Source organism: Rhagoletis pomonella, unplaced genomic scaffold (genome assembly GCF_013731165.1).
Source record: "Rhagoletis pomonella isolate Grant_MI unplaced genomic scaffold, Rhpom_1.0 Rhpom_scaffold_00002, whole genome shotgun sequence".
NCBI lineage: Eukaryota > Metazoa > Arthropoda > Insecta > Diptera > Tephritidae > Rhagoletis > Rhagoletis pomonella.
In genome coordinates, this window is record NW_023458556.1 from 98,576,164 (window position 1) to 98,589,581 (window position 13,418).

The 13,418-nt window shown below is 35.6% G+C and overlaps 1 long non-coding RNA gene across 1 annotated transcript; it reads left to right on the forward strand.

Annotated features, from left to right (window-relative positions):
• Positions 1-10,580: 10,580 nt before the first annotated feature.
• On the forward strand, positions 10,581-11,669 carry LOC118734244. Its single transcript, XR_004992361.1, has 3 exons — positions 10,581-10,966; positions 11,048-11,215; positions 11,277-11,669. It is a non-coding gene; the product is annotated as an uncharacterized LOC118734244 (long non-coding RNA).
• The last annotated feature ends 1,749 nt before the right edge of the window (positions 11,670-13,418 follow it).

Here is a 13,418-nt window from a genome sequence, read left to right on the forward strand (position 1 = left end):
CATCGGCTAAGATTATGGTTTGGTGGTCGTTTTCCGCCTTAAATAACCTAGCGAAAGCGTTATATCCGTGATGAAGTTCTTGAAATTCTCTAATTGTGTAACATTTCATAGAACGGTTAATCTCACAACGAACTAAATTTGAAGAATATTTCCTCTTCACTCCTTGGCGGCAACAATGATCCGTTCTATAGTAAATCTGTCCGAGAAACTTTATAGTTAGTTGGTGGCAATTTCAAAATGGATGCGTATAATTGTTCTACAGAAATCCAATATACATAGACTTATTTCAAACGAAATACCTTAAAGTAAGTTTCACGAAAGCAATTTAAGTAAAAATAAATTTGTTTTACTTGAATTTATTGCAGTAAAAGGCGCGCGATGGTTTTGGCGGTTGATTTATCGGTGGTGATTTGAGGTTTACCCCTGCACAATTAAACCCTGGTGTCTCCGAATGAAGCTTCAAGGCATAACAATACTGGCAAAGTGACATACATTGGACCAATCGTAACACATAAAAATTCGATATACTCAATGGTGCAACAGGTTTATTCATTCTGACATTCACGGCACCTTTTCTAACATGGCGATTATTCGTAATGACTCCAGCGCCACGTGGCAGCTCTTTTTATTACCTTCCTTTTATTAACTCGGGATGTAACTATGTAATATTGATGCGCCTAAAAGATGCAGCGATTTCTATTCTTAAGCTACATATCTGATGACAGTACGAACGGCAATTATAATAGGGAGGTTATAGTTTTTTAAACTATAATTTTATTATTTGCAATATTATTGGCATTACCGTTACCAATACATATTTTGAATATTACCCAAAGTGGATCATCAATAAGATTTTTAGTAATAGCTTAACTTCAGTGCCAACTGGCGGGTGAATTTGTGAATCTACACTATCCAGAGAGTAACTCAAAAACACAAAAAATTTCATTAAAATCCGTCCGGCATTTAGGAGGATTTCACTCACAAACATACCTTCAGATGAATTATATATATGTTTGTACGGCGCCACGCCCTCTTTTGAAATACTCCGTTTTTCTCAATGACTATAAGAATGATATATATGAACTCCACACCAAGTTCCACTACTCTACCATGAACATTTCCGGAGATATTCGGAATGAAAATTTCGGGTTTTATGGGAGGTTCCACGCCCCCTCTATATATCGATCATTTTTTTAGCCTATAATAATCCTTGGGACGTCAAAAAAATCGGCTCGGCCGTTCTCGAGCTTTGCGAACACACAAAAACCGGTTTCAAAATATATATTGGTATAGATTGGTATGAATCGAAGTGGTTTTGAATATGTATCACAAAATGAGTGTTAGACGAAAGAGGTTTAAAAAGGTTGCCAACTGTTTAAAAGGTTAAATTCAAACTATTCAATAATTTAAATGAATTATTACAATAAGGGAATCAATTAAAATGATTTTAAAGGGCTTAATTTCAAAACTACATTTAAAATCTGTTTAAAATTTCAATTGAGTTGAAAAAGTATGACAAGTGAGAAGTTTAAGAAAGTTTTAGTTTGAAAATATTTTGAAGATGGTTAAAGAAACTTTAAACCTGTTTCTGAATTGAGTTTTCTTGAAATAAATTTTATTCAATGTAGCACGCAAAAATTTCTTACAGTCAGCGAAGCGGGTGACGGCGATCTAGTTTTTCTTATAAATCGACAAGTGTTGTTTTTTGTCCTTTTTACTTCAAAATTCAATTACAGACGATGTAATTGACCGATTTAGACAATTCAACCGTCATTTTCATTGTTATTAAAAACTCTTCAAGAACATAGGTCTTATTTATTTAAAAATTATTTTTAAGGGAAAATGTTTATAAAACTGTTGGTCAAAATATAAAACTCATAGTCTTTCCGTCACTTTTTCACACAGGATAAAAACCGTAGATGCAAAATTTTACTCTCCAAAATACTCTGTTGAGAAAAGAAATGGATTGCAAGGTGGAAAACCATTATTTTTACTTGAAGGCTCTCGCGCAATGCAACGAGCGCGTCCGGACTTACTTTGTCAAGAGCGTCTGCAACCAGCGCGCCCGCACCGGTTTATTTGTTTTCATATGACAGAGTCAATAATAAGCATGAAAAAAATTTAAATAAATATCTATAATATTCAGGAAACAAAGGAACTCATTTGTTGTATTTAAAGATAAAATAAATATACATATTCCACATACAGTGACGAACAAACGTATTGTCGCAGAAAATTTTTCGCAATATATGCAAAGTTTTTCATCCTAATTTCTTTTCGATAACTTTTTATAAAAATATATACTACACCAAAAGGCATAAAAGTAAAACCGCTAAAATTTGTGCAAAACCCAGAAAAATTCAATAAATTGGCAATTTGCAACTATTCGTAATAAATGCAATGGTTTTCATTCTAATTTTTTCGATGATTCTTTATAAAAATATAGTTAATACTACACAAAAAAAATCTAAAAATAAAATCTCTATACTTTGTGCAAAACTAGGGAAAAATTCAATAAATTTGTATACTAGTTTGCCACTTTCTATTAAGATTTTTCGAAAAATTCTACAAGTGCAGTTTTATACCCCATTCAATTTTAGTATGTACTATAACAAAGTTGAAGTTTAAATTTGCTAAAAAATCGCGTTGATTTTTGGCATTTTTTGCGGACATTATTTTCTCCCATACAAAAAAAAAAAATCGAACATACTCTGTATAAAAGAAATTGCGTGAAACTGTGTGTGGGTATGTTTATTTTATCTTAAAATACAACAAATGAGTTCCTTTGTTTTCTGAATATTATAGATATTTGTTCAATAAATGAATTGAAAAATTTTAATTTTTTTCATAAAATCTACCCCTACAAATAAACCGGTGCGGGCGCGCTGGTTGCAGACGCCTTCAAGTAAAAATAATGGTTTTCCACCTTGCGATCCATTTCTTTTCTCAACAGAATATTTTAGAGAGTAAAATTTTGCATATACGGTTTATTCTATGTGAAAAAGTGGTGGAGAAGACTATTATTTTTATATTTTGACCAACGAGTTTTTAAACATTTACGCTTAAAAATTATTTTTAAATAAATAAAACCTACATTCTTGAACAGTTTAAAATTGACGGTTGAATTGACAAAATCGGTCAATTAGATCGTCTGTAATTGAATTTTGAAGCAAAAATTACAAAAAACAACACTTGTCGATATATAAGAAAAAATATTTTTTTTTTTGTGAAATCAAAGTTAGACATTTGCTTGTATTGTCAATATCTATAAAAAATACCACTGCTGATTGAAAATAAAATATCACATAGTTGAAGAGGCCCGTTTCAGAAATACTGACCCAGGAACATGTTTTTTAAATTCGTACAATATATGAATATTTTGACGGCAGTTTAATATTTCATCATAGTTTTATGTACCGCGTGTCATTGCGGAATTACCTGTTGGCTGCTGTGAGACTTCGATACATAGTATAAAGGAAAGTCGAGATTTTTTGTACGCGGTAATCTTGAAAACTACTGAACGGATTTTAACGATATTTTCTCTAATATACTCTGTATCGACAGGAGAGGGATCTTTTTTTACTTAGAATTTTAATAGGGCTGCCACCTCTCTAAAAAACTATAAGATCCCCACCGTTCGTTGGATTACAAAAGATGACGTGTCAATTGAAAGGGATTGGCATCTAGAAAAGCACGAACTATTTTTTAAATAGGGTTGCCATTGCCACCTGTTAAAAAAATTTGCATATTCATCATAATAAGCGTATGCATCAGTTCTGTACCGTCACTGTCAAACGAAAAGACTTAGCCTCTGGATGTGCAATTGTTAAACGATATCCAAAAGAATGACAAGCCGACCAATCGATGTTGGTATCTTGACAGTTTATTAGCGAATGAATTCAAAGTATAAATAGTGTTACCATATTTACATACATAAGTAGAAAAGTATTAAGTTCGAAAAACGAAAAATATATAAGTGTTGCCACACTTTCTTGTGTACATTTAACACTCCTCCTCAACATTTATATATTTATACATTGCAAGAAATTTTTTTTTTAACTCTAGTCTTTTAAGCCAAGTTCCTCAGTGAATTTACAATGACGTATTTTTTTCAAATTCTAGGTTAATACATCAGCTACCATAGCATTACTTGGAAAATAATTTAGTTAAATTTCTTTGGTATTGTAAACCTCTCGTATATGATGGAATTTAATGTCTATGTGCTTGCTCCGAGCATGATAAACGGGATTTTTTACTAAGCTCATCGCACTCGTATTATCACCGTTGATCATTATCGAGCCACCCTTATCAAACATTTTTATCTCTGCCCACAATTTTCGTAAATAAACCGCTTATTTTGCTGCTGCCGAAAGCGCCATATATTCGGCTTCCGTGCTGCTTAATGCCACTGTAGTTTGTTTCTTAGACTCCCAGCTGAAAGCGCTGCCACCAAAAAAGAATGCATATCCTATATATGATTTTCGGTCAGTAGCGTCACCGCCCCAATCTGCATCGACATATCCCATCATCCTCTCGCCAGTTTTTCTGTATCGAATTTTCAAATTAACTGTCGCTTTAAGGTACCTCAAGATGTGTTTCGCTGCCGCCAGATGTTCAGAGTGTGGGCGCCAGTCTGCACACAGAATGCAATATGTCTGGTGTCGTGTTCACCGCAATAAAAGTTAGTGAACCTATCAGTGATTGGTACTCGACCGCTTCAACCTTTCGACAATCTTCTTCAATTGGTGTATACACTGGACGACAAACATCCATGCCAAACTTGTGTAGAAGCTGCAGAATTTGCTGTTTCTAGCAAATTGATATCGCCCCGACTGGACCTTCTCGCTTGACCTCCATGCCCAAGAATTTATTTATAGGACCCTTGTCAACTATCTGAAAAATACTAGAAATTTGTTGTTTTATCTGGTTTAACTCACCAAGATCTGAGAACGCAATCATCAGATCATCTACGTAAACTGCAATAATGTTTGGTTTTTGGTGTACAAGCATGGCTCGCTGCCGCATGGAGAAAACCCAATGTCTTTCAGTACCTCGTCAAATCTTGAGTTCCAAACTCTGCCTGTCTGCTTAAGGCCATACAATGATTTTTTAGCTTTAAGACACAGCCGTTGTCTTGCTCAAACATCTCAGGTTGGCTCATGTAGATGTCATCTTCGAGCTTGCCGTTCACGTACGCCGTTGATACGTCAAGCTGATGAACGTACAACTCGTATTCTGCCGCTATAGCCAACACCATCCTTATTGTAGCATATCTCACAACAGGTGAGAAAATTTCGCTGAAGTCAACCACGTACGTTTGGCTGCAACCCTTTCCCACTAATCTTGCTTTGTACCGCTCGATTTCACCATTAGCATTCGTCTTCACTGCAAACACCCACTTACATCCGATTGCCTTTTGGCCCTTCGGTAGCTTTGCTTGCTCCCATGTCTCGTTGTGTACTAATGCGTTGTACTCCTCCTGCATAGCGATCCACGATTCACGCGACTGCTTGCTGCACATAGCTTCTTTACCTGATACCGGCACTTTGACGTTTAGATCACATTCCAAATTTACTGCATTTTGTTGTTTTCTTGGTCTGCCAGGTAAACCAGTTTTTATTACTTGTGGCCTACCACGTCGAATATGTTGACATTCAGTACCGCTGCTTATCTCTTCACCGGTTGAACTACTTTTCTCAGCACTCTGATCTACTGTCTCTACGGCATCTTCATAATCGGACTGCACTTCGATTTCAGGTACGTTTGAATTTGAATCGTCTGAATTAATTGAAAAACTTGCTATCTCCATGGGTGAAAAATCGTTGTCTTTATTTGTACCCATCATAATGGATTCATCGAACTTGATATCGCGTTTTATAACTACTTTGCGCTTTTGTGTATCAAAAAGTCGATATGCTTTCGAATCGATGTCATAGCCTACCATGACGTACTCGTTGCCCCGTTGCTTGAACTTATTATGCTGCGATTTCTCCAAGGCTATCGCAAGACAACCAAATACTTTAAAATGCTTCACCACAGGCTTTCTTCCCATCCATAATTCGTTTGGGGCAACACCATCAAGCGCTTTTGATGGCGATCGATTCCGAATATACGCCGCACAATTTATTTTGCTTCAGCCCAATAGCCTTCACTTAGCCCCGAATGTACTAACAAACACCGGGCCATTTCTACAAGAGTTCTGTTGGCGCGCTCGGCTACACCATTTTGCTGTGGTGTATATGGCACAGGGAGCTGATGCTTAATGCCACATTCTTCCAAAAAACTCTTAAAAATCTTATTAACATATTCACGACCATTATCTGTGCGTAATGTCTTTATTTTGTTACCTGTCTGTAACTCGACCATTGCTTTAAACAATTTAAATTTTTCAAATACTTGATGTTTGGATCGCAAAAAATAAACAAACACTGATCTCGATTTGTCATCTATAAATGTCAGAAGATATCGTGAACCACCGTGTGATTGCGTATTGAACGGACCACATACATCCGAGTGTACCAAATCTAAAATATTCTTAGCACGATTTTCTGAAGCAGCGAAAGGTTGAGAACATATCTCGGTCTTCATGAAGGGTACACAAACAATATCATTACCATTTGTTATTGGATCAATTCCACTCACAAGTTTTTTATTTGAAAGTTCGCTTAGGCTCTGAAAATTAATATGCCCATATCTGTATATTCTCTTTAATAACGTACAAATTATTTTCTTTAAAAGCTTTAAAAACAATATAATTGTCATCCTTGTCTTTCCCCACTACACAACCATTATCAAATGTTGCGTGAAAACCTTTTTCATCAATCTTCGGAATTGAAATAAAATTCATGTGCAAATCTGGTACGTACAGACAGTTCGTTAATTTAAAGTTCCACTTTTCCACTTTAACCACAACATCGCCAATACCCTTCGCTTCAACATGATATTTCCCCGCTAGCTCAATTTTTTCACTATGTGCGTTCATTCTGACGAATAAGTTTTTGTCAATACACAACTGCACTGTTGCCCTTCTGCTACCGCAAAAACTGCCAAAGACTTCTGCTTTGTTCTCTCTTCTTTGCACTGTGCTGCATAGTGCCCTTTCTTTCCATAGTTAAAGCACTTGAAGTTTATCTTTCCCCTATTTCTACCGTTTTCGTTTGCTGTACTTGTTCTTTCCCCTTCTAAACGACCGCTACTATTTGAGTTGCTCTTTTCGTAGTTCTTATTCGAATTACCTCGTACCGCATATGCTTGCGCATTTTCGAAACCGTTATGGATGGCGTTGTTACAGTTGTCTTTACGACGCTCGCCTTCTTCCGTTATTTTAATCTTCAATGCATCCAATTTCGGTAGGTTATCTCTTGCTTCTAATGCCACCACAAGATTTTCGTAGCTTCCAGGTAAGCTCGCCAACAGCATGATCACCAACAGCTCCTCTTGTAGTTCAATGGCCACTTCTGCCAACTCGTCTACAATTTTTGAAAAATTGTCCATGTGTTCGCGGACATCATCGCCCTCTGCCAAACGTAGACCTAACAGCCTCTTAAACAATGAGACTTTTCTCACTGCGCCACTACTTTTGTTTAAATCTTTGATCACCTTCCACACTTGTGACGCCGTGGTACATTTTTTTATATGGTTCAGGCTCGTTGCCTTTACACACAGCATTATAGTTGCGATCGCCTTATTATTTTTCAATAACCATTCTGCCGCATTTTCGGCAGTTTCTTTCAATTCTTCCGATACCACCGGCCACAAATCTTGGTGAACGAGCACACTGCGCATTTGCAGACACCAAGTGTCATAATTGTTCGCGTCGAGCTTTTCTATGTTAAAGTTCATTTTCTCGCACATATTTGCATTCGCGACAAACAAAAAAGAATGATTTTAGTTTGTTTCGCGGCACTACTTGTAACTCTTCTTTTTTCGCGAAGTTACTGCCCAACCAAGCGCTGGCCTGGGCCCATAACCTGTTAAACGATATCCAAAAGAATGAGAAGCCGACCAATCGATGTTGATATCTTGACAGTTTATTAGTGAATGAATTCAAAGTATAAATAGTGTTACCATATTTACATACATAAGTAGAAAAGTATTGAGTTCGAAAAACGAAAAATATATAAGTGTTGCCACACTTTCTTGTGTACATTTAACAGTAATAATGTATTATTTTTCTGAGTAGAGTTGCCACCTGTTTAAAAACTATAAGTTTTGTGAGTAGGGTTACCACTTATTTAAAATTACTATCTTCTATACATAGTGTAAAGCAGAGGTGGGCACTCACACTATCACACACATGCGCTTGTGTGCGAAGCAGCGAAGTTTTGCTCAACAGCCAGTGCTCGGACTTTACCACATTTGTGGAATAGATAACACTTTACATTTCTACTACTTCTACCACCGTCGGCTAAAAAACTTTCAGATCTTGAAACTTTTTTTTTAATTTGTTCATTTTCGCATTAATTAAAGGGCATTTTCTACAACAAAACACAACATTGCTGCTGCGACGTCGACACATGTATGATATGATCGTATTCGTGCGTCTTAAGGCTGGTTTTCATTAGGTCAAAATCAGTGACATCAAAATCAGTGACATCAAAAACTGCCTTCATCTGACAGCTGTTCATTTGATGTCAAATGCGTTTTCATTACATTTTAAAAACTGGCCAAATGTCGATACCGCAGTGCATGTCAAAGACCGTCGTAAAATTTCGGTGTCAGATCATTGACATTCCGTTTTCATTACTGATGTCAAATGTGATGTTAAATTTTTACAAAAAGTGTAGAATACCGACCATTTAGCTATAGGCAAACCAAAAATGTAATTGGATAGAACTCTTCATGCTGATTTTAACCTTATCAAAATTATTTGGCGCAAGTAAAAAATTACGAAGATATAGTAGGTTAAGTTAAATTTTTCGATATTTTGAAATATGAATATCTTATGAACTACATAACCGATTAAACAACTATAAACATCAAAATAAAGATGATTAGTTTATCTTTCGGTTGATGTACATAATTTTTTATATTTTGGAGTCAGAAATGCAAAAAAACAAAAAAATTTAATTTTTTCCTTAAAATACCTTTTTTGAAAAAAATTGCATAGTTAATGCTACAGAAATTTATATTATTTAGAAAGTAAAAGTTATTACCTTATATAGAAAGGTTTGTTATAGGGCAAAATTTAACGAAAGTAGTGCAAAAAATCGAAATAGTATATATATTTTCTCTAAATATCGTTTACCAAAAATTTGTTTTAAAAAATGGTTATAGAAAATACGTCGTAAAAAGCCATTAAAATAATCTTTCAATTGGATTCAATTCTTTTCTAATCGGTCAAGTCGTTTCCGAGATATTTAACATATAAGAAATAGGAAAGTTGAAGTTTAACCTATTATATTTTCTAAGTCTTTTATTTGCCCCAAATAACTTGGGTATGGTTGAAATCAGCGTGAAAAGTTCTATCGATCTGCATTTTTGGTTGTTTTTTAGCTAAACGGTCCGTATTGTAGCTACAATCAGCTGTTCGCATGCCAAACGAAATCAAAATTGCCAACATGTTGGCAAATACGAGGGCCGTTTTCAATTGGATGTCATTTTATATGACCGTGCGTGGTGATATATAACAACAAACGCAAATTACACCAGATAACAACCCGTTTTCATTATTTTGACAACATTTGGCGTCAAATATGACCTAATGAAAAACAGGCTTGACGATAATTGACGATTGACTGATGCTTTGCTAGCACTTCGGCAAAGCAAATCAAATCAGTTGCTGCTGAGACTTCACTGCACAACTATTCGAATAATACACACATAAAATGTTTCGAGAGGAATGGGAAATACATTTTTTTGCATAGAAAACATGGATGGGTGTGCGCAATGCGTGATCTGCTATCGCGGTATGAGTCGCAATGTCATAGTCATTTTGAAAAGGTGAAAGAGTGTGATCGAGCACTGAAGCTGCTAGAATTTAAAGCAGCGTTTTTTATTAAATTTGGTGAAAGTAATATACATCAACTCGAAAAATATCAATGTCTATCAGAAAATGATTCTCTATCAGAAAACGATAGATCATTTCTAAAAAAAGCATCTTATTCCGTCGATTTGGCTTTTTATTTAGAATTTCTAGAAAAGTTTTAGGTATGCCGTTTTATAGCCTATTAGAATTTAGTAGCTCAAAGTTCAAATATCAAGCGCTAAAAAATCGCGTTGATTTTTAATGATTGGCAATTTCTTTTATATGGAAGAAAATGCCTAGCACCGCCAGCAAAAAAAAGATAAACATTAAATAAACAAAAAGTATAAATAGCCAAATTGGCCAAAATGCCACTTAACTTAATCAGCTGACCATAGGTGCATATAACATATTTATAAATTTATTTATTTGAATCTACCACATTAATTTGGAATGTACCACAATTTTTCATGCTTATTTACCACTAATAAAACTTTTCGTCCGAACACTCTCAACAGCAACTGATTTGATTTGCTTTGCCGAAATAGCAGCGAAGCATCAGTCAATCGTCAATTATCGTAAGACGCACGAAGACGATGATAGTATACATGTGTCGACGTCGCAGCAAGCAGCATTTTGAAGCCCAATTACATGTGTTTGGAAAATCAAAAAGTGCCCGCCTCTGGTATAAAGGAAAGGCGAGATTTCTTAACCACGCTACTGAACGGATTTACACAAGATTTTTGGTGTATATAATAAACGAAGTACATGATGACATATGATTTCTTTCTCCAAATACGTACATACATTCAGCGCGTGGGGAAGCCACGCGCATCTGTGGCCGGCTAGTAGAATATAAATTTAAACGTTTTATAAAGGAGTCTGCTGAATAAAAAATACAGTAAAAAATTGAATATTAATTTGTGATTTGATTTTTGTAGTCATTCGTCGAGCTATCGATGAATCGTAAACATTGCTACCTGTGATTGCTAGCTGGCAAAGGTGAATGAATGGATTTTAAGTTTTGTTTCTTTGCTTTTGTTCTGTTGCTTTTTATTGTTGTTGTTTTATTGTTGCACATAGAGCGTTAACTCATGATCTCCATGCAATAGCTTATCAGAAAAAAAATCAAACACTGGCGTGCGTGCGCTGCAACATGTATGAACAGCATTCAAGACACCGAAAATAAATAATCCAAAACAAATATTTGATGTCTGACCGCAATACAAATTGCCTGATTGTTTTCGTTTGGTAAGACTAAAGCTCATTCTTATTTATTTTCTTTCATTAAAATAAATTCTTTTTTTTTTAGATTGAGCCTTATTTCGTCTTCTTATTCGGAACCAGAAATGAGGTCCTTGATAACCTCATTGCTTCTTGCAATTTACTATTGGATTATAGTGTTTGTTTTTTTGATGTTGGTCGGAAACTGGACTCGAACCCATGCCATGAGGAATGGTAGCGCACACTGCTAACCACTACACCAATCGGAACACAAATTTAAAACAATGAATATTTATTTAATTTTAAACTGTATGAATTGCACTCCAGTGTAAATGAGTACCAACAGTGTTTTTTATTTGGCAACACGAATTCACCATAACACAAAAACGCTTAAAATTGGCGATAAAAATAGAATAAAATTGTTGTGTTATAACTCGTACTATTGTTTTACAGTGTGACGAATGAAAGCAACAACCGCAGATTCGTGAAAAAAACCAAAAAAAATAGTACGAAATTGTTTAGTAAATAGTACGAACGCATTCGTAAAATATACTAAAGATCTTATTTCTCATATTTTCGTAGATTGTACGAAAAGGGTTTCGTACAATTAACGAAAACTTTCGTGGATCAAAATGACGAAAAATTTTGTAAGATGTACGCAAGTTTCCGTTATATTCACGCAGATTTTATTTTCAGTGTAGGAAATTCGTTTAAAAATAAAAAAATTTTTTTGGTACCGGACCAAGATTTTTCGTGGGTGCCCTGTGGATTTAATTTGCCCCAACCTCCTTCCCTAAATTGAGGTGTTTAAAAAAAATGTAAAATACTTCATGTGTACTAGTCTGTAGTGAAAATGAAAAACTGCCTTATATATATATATGTATGTATTCCACTCAACCGAGTTAGTAATAGATTTCAGTTGATAATACAATTAAGATGGCCTAGAGCAGGCCTTCCCAAAGTGGGTGACGCGCGAGCGTAAGCCTTGGGTGCCGCTAGTGGCTAGAGTATACTAGTGGTGCGGGCAAATTCCTTAGACTTTCCATACACAACGCAAGCGGTTTGATCGTCATACTCCATACACAACACAAATAGCTTGCAACAAAGGGATATTTCGCTCTTTAGCATAGTTCCGCAGTACGTTTTGTCAACGTAAAATTTAATCAGAAAAATAGCTGAAAACGTACACTTTACGCAACCACTTTCGGTACTTTTGTAGACCTAATCCGCGTTTGATCCACTTTTCTTCCCGTTTTCGGATTAATGTTCCGATTTTTTGCTGGCTGGGCAGTTCTCGTAACAAGCGCAGCAGTTTCGCGCACGTTTATATAATACTTATTCTTTGGAACTCCACAAACACACTGTCAAAGAGCGAATCAACACGATTTGGTGTATATCTCGTGTTAGTGCGGTACCCATTCGCAATGCAAATCGAAGAAGAACTTTTGATGAGCGAAGTACTACTACCGACGAAATTTTTAAAGCTATCGACAAACTTGTACAAAACAATGGTTTGAAATGGAGCAAGTGTGCGGATATTTGCGGTTGGAAAAACGAAAGGAGCGATGTCTAGGATGAAGCAAGAGGCAGAAAACGCCACGAGAAGTCACTGTATGATCCCTCGGTATTCCCTGGCGACTAGGAAGATGCCGCCACTAAATTTAAAACCCGAAATGGATGACGCTGCGAAGATAACAGAGGCCTGCGAAATTAAAATGCATCTCTGGTTTTTTAAACAAAGTAATCAGAAAGACGTATGTAACTTCGAAGTTAACGCTAAGAAGTTTGATAGCAGCCGGTTTCAGTAGCAGTTTCCATATAAAATTCAAAAAAGTAAAATCATTTTTCACTTAAATTGCTTTCGTGAAATTGGCTGTCAAAATTATATTCATAGCGTTAACGCGCATTACCAGCGTTAACTTGGAAGGTTTGGAAAAAAAACATTGTCGAATAATTTCCAAACAATGACTCTGAGGATGGCTTCAGTTCGCACGATCTCTGAGAACAAAATCGTATGCTGTTGATAGTTTTAAAATATTTTAAATAGATTCGGCTCACAAACGCCTCTTTAGACAGTGGGAAGTTTTTAATAAATCTGTAGACAAATTCCCTAAATATATTTTATGTCAAAATATATTCGACAGACTACACTTAAACCCTCTTAAACATTTTCTACTCCTGGCCAGTTTACCAAGCTCTCATCCTTTGACGAATCGTTGAACCAGAACTC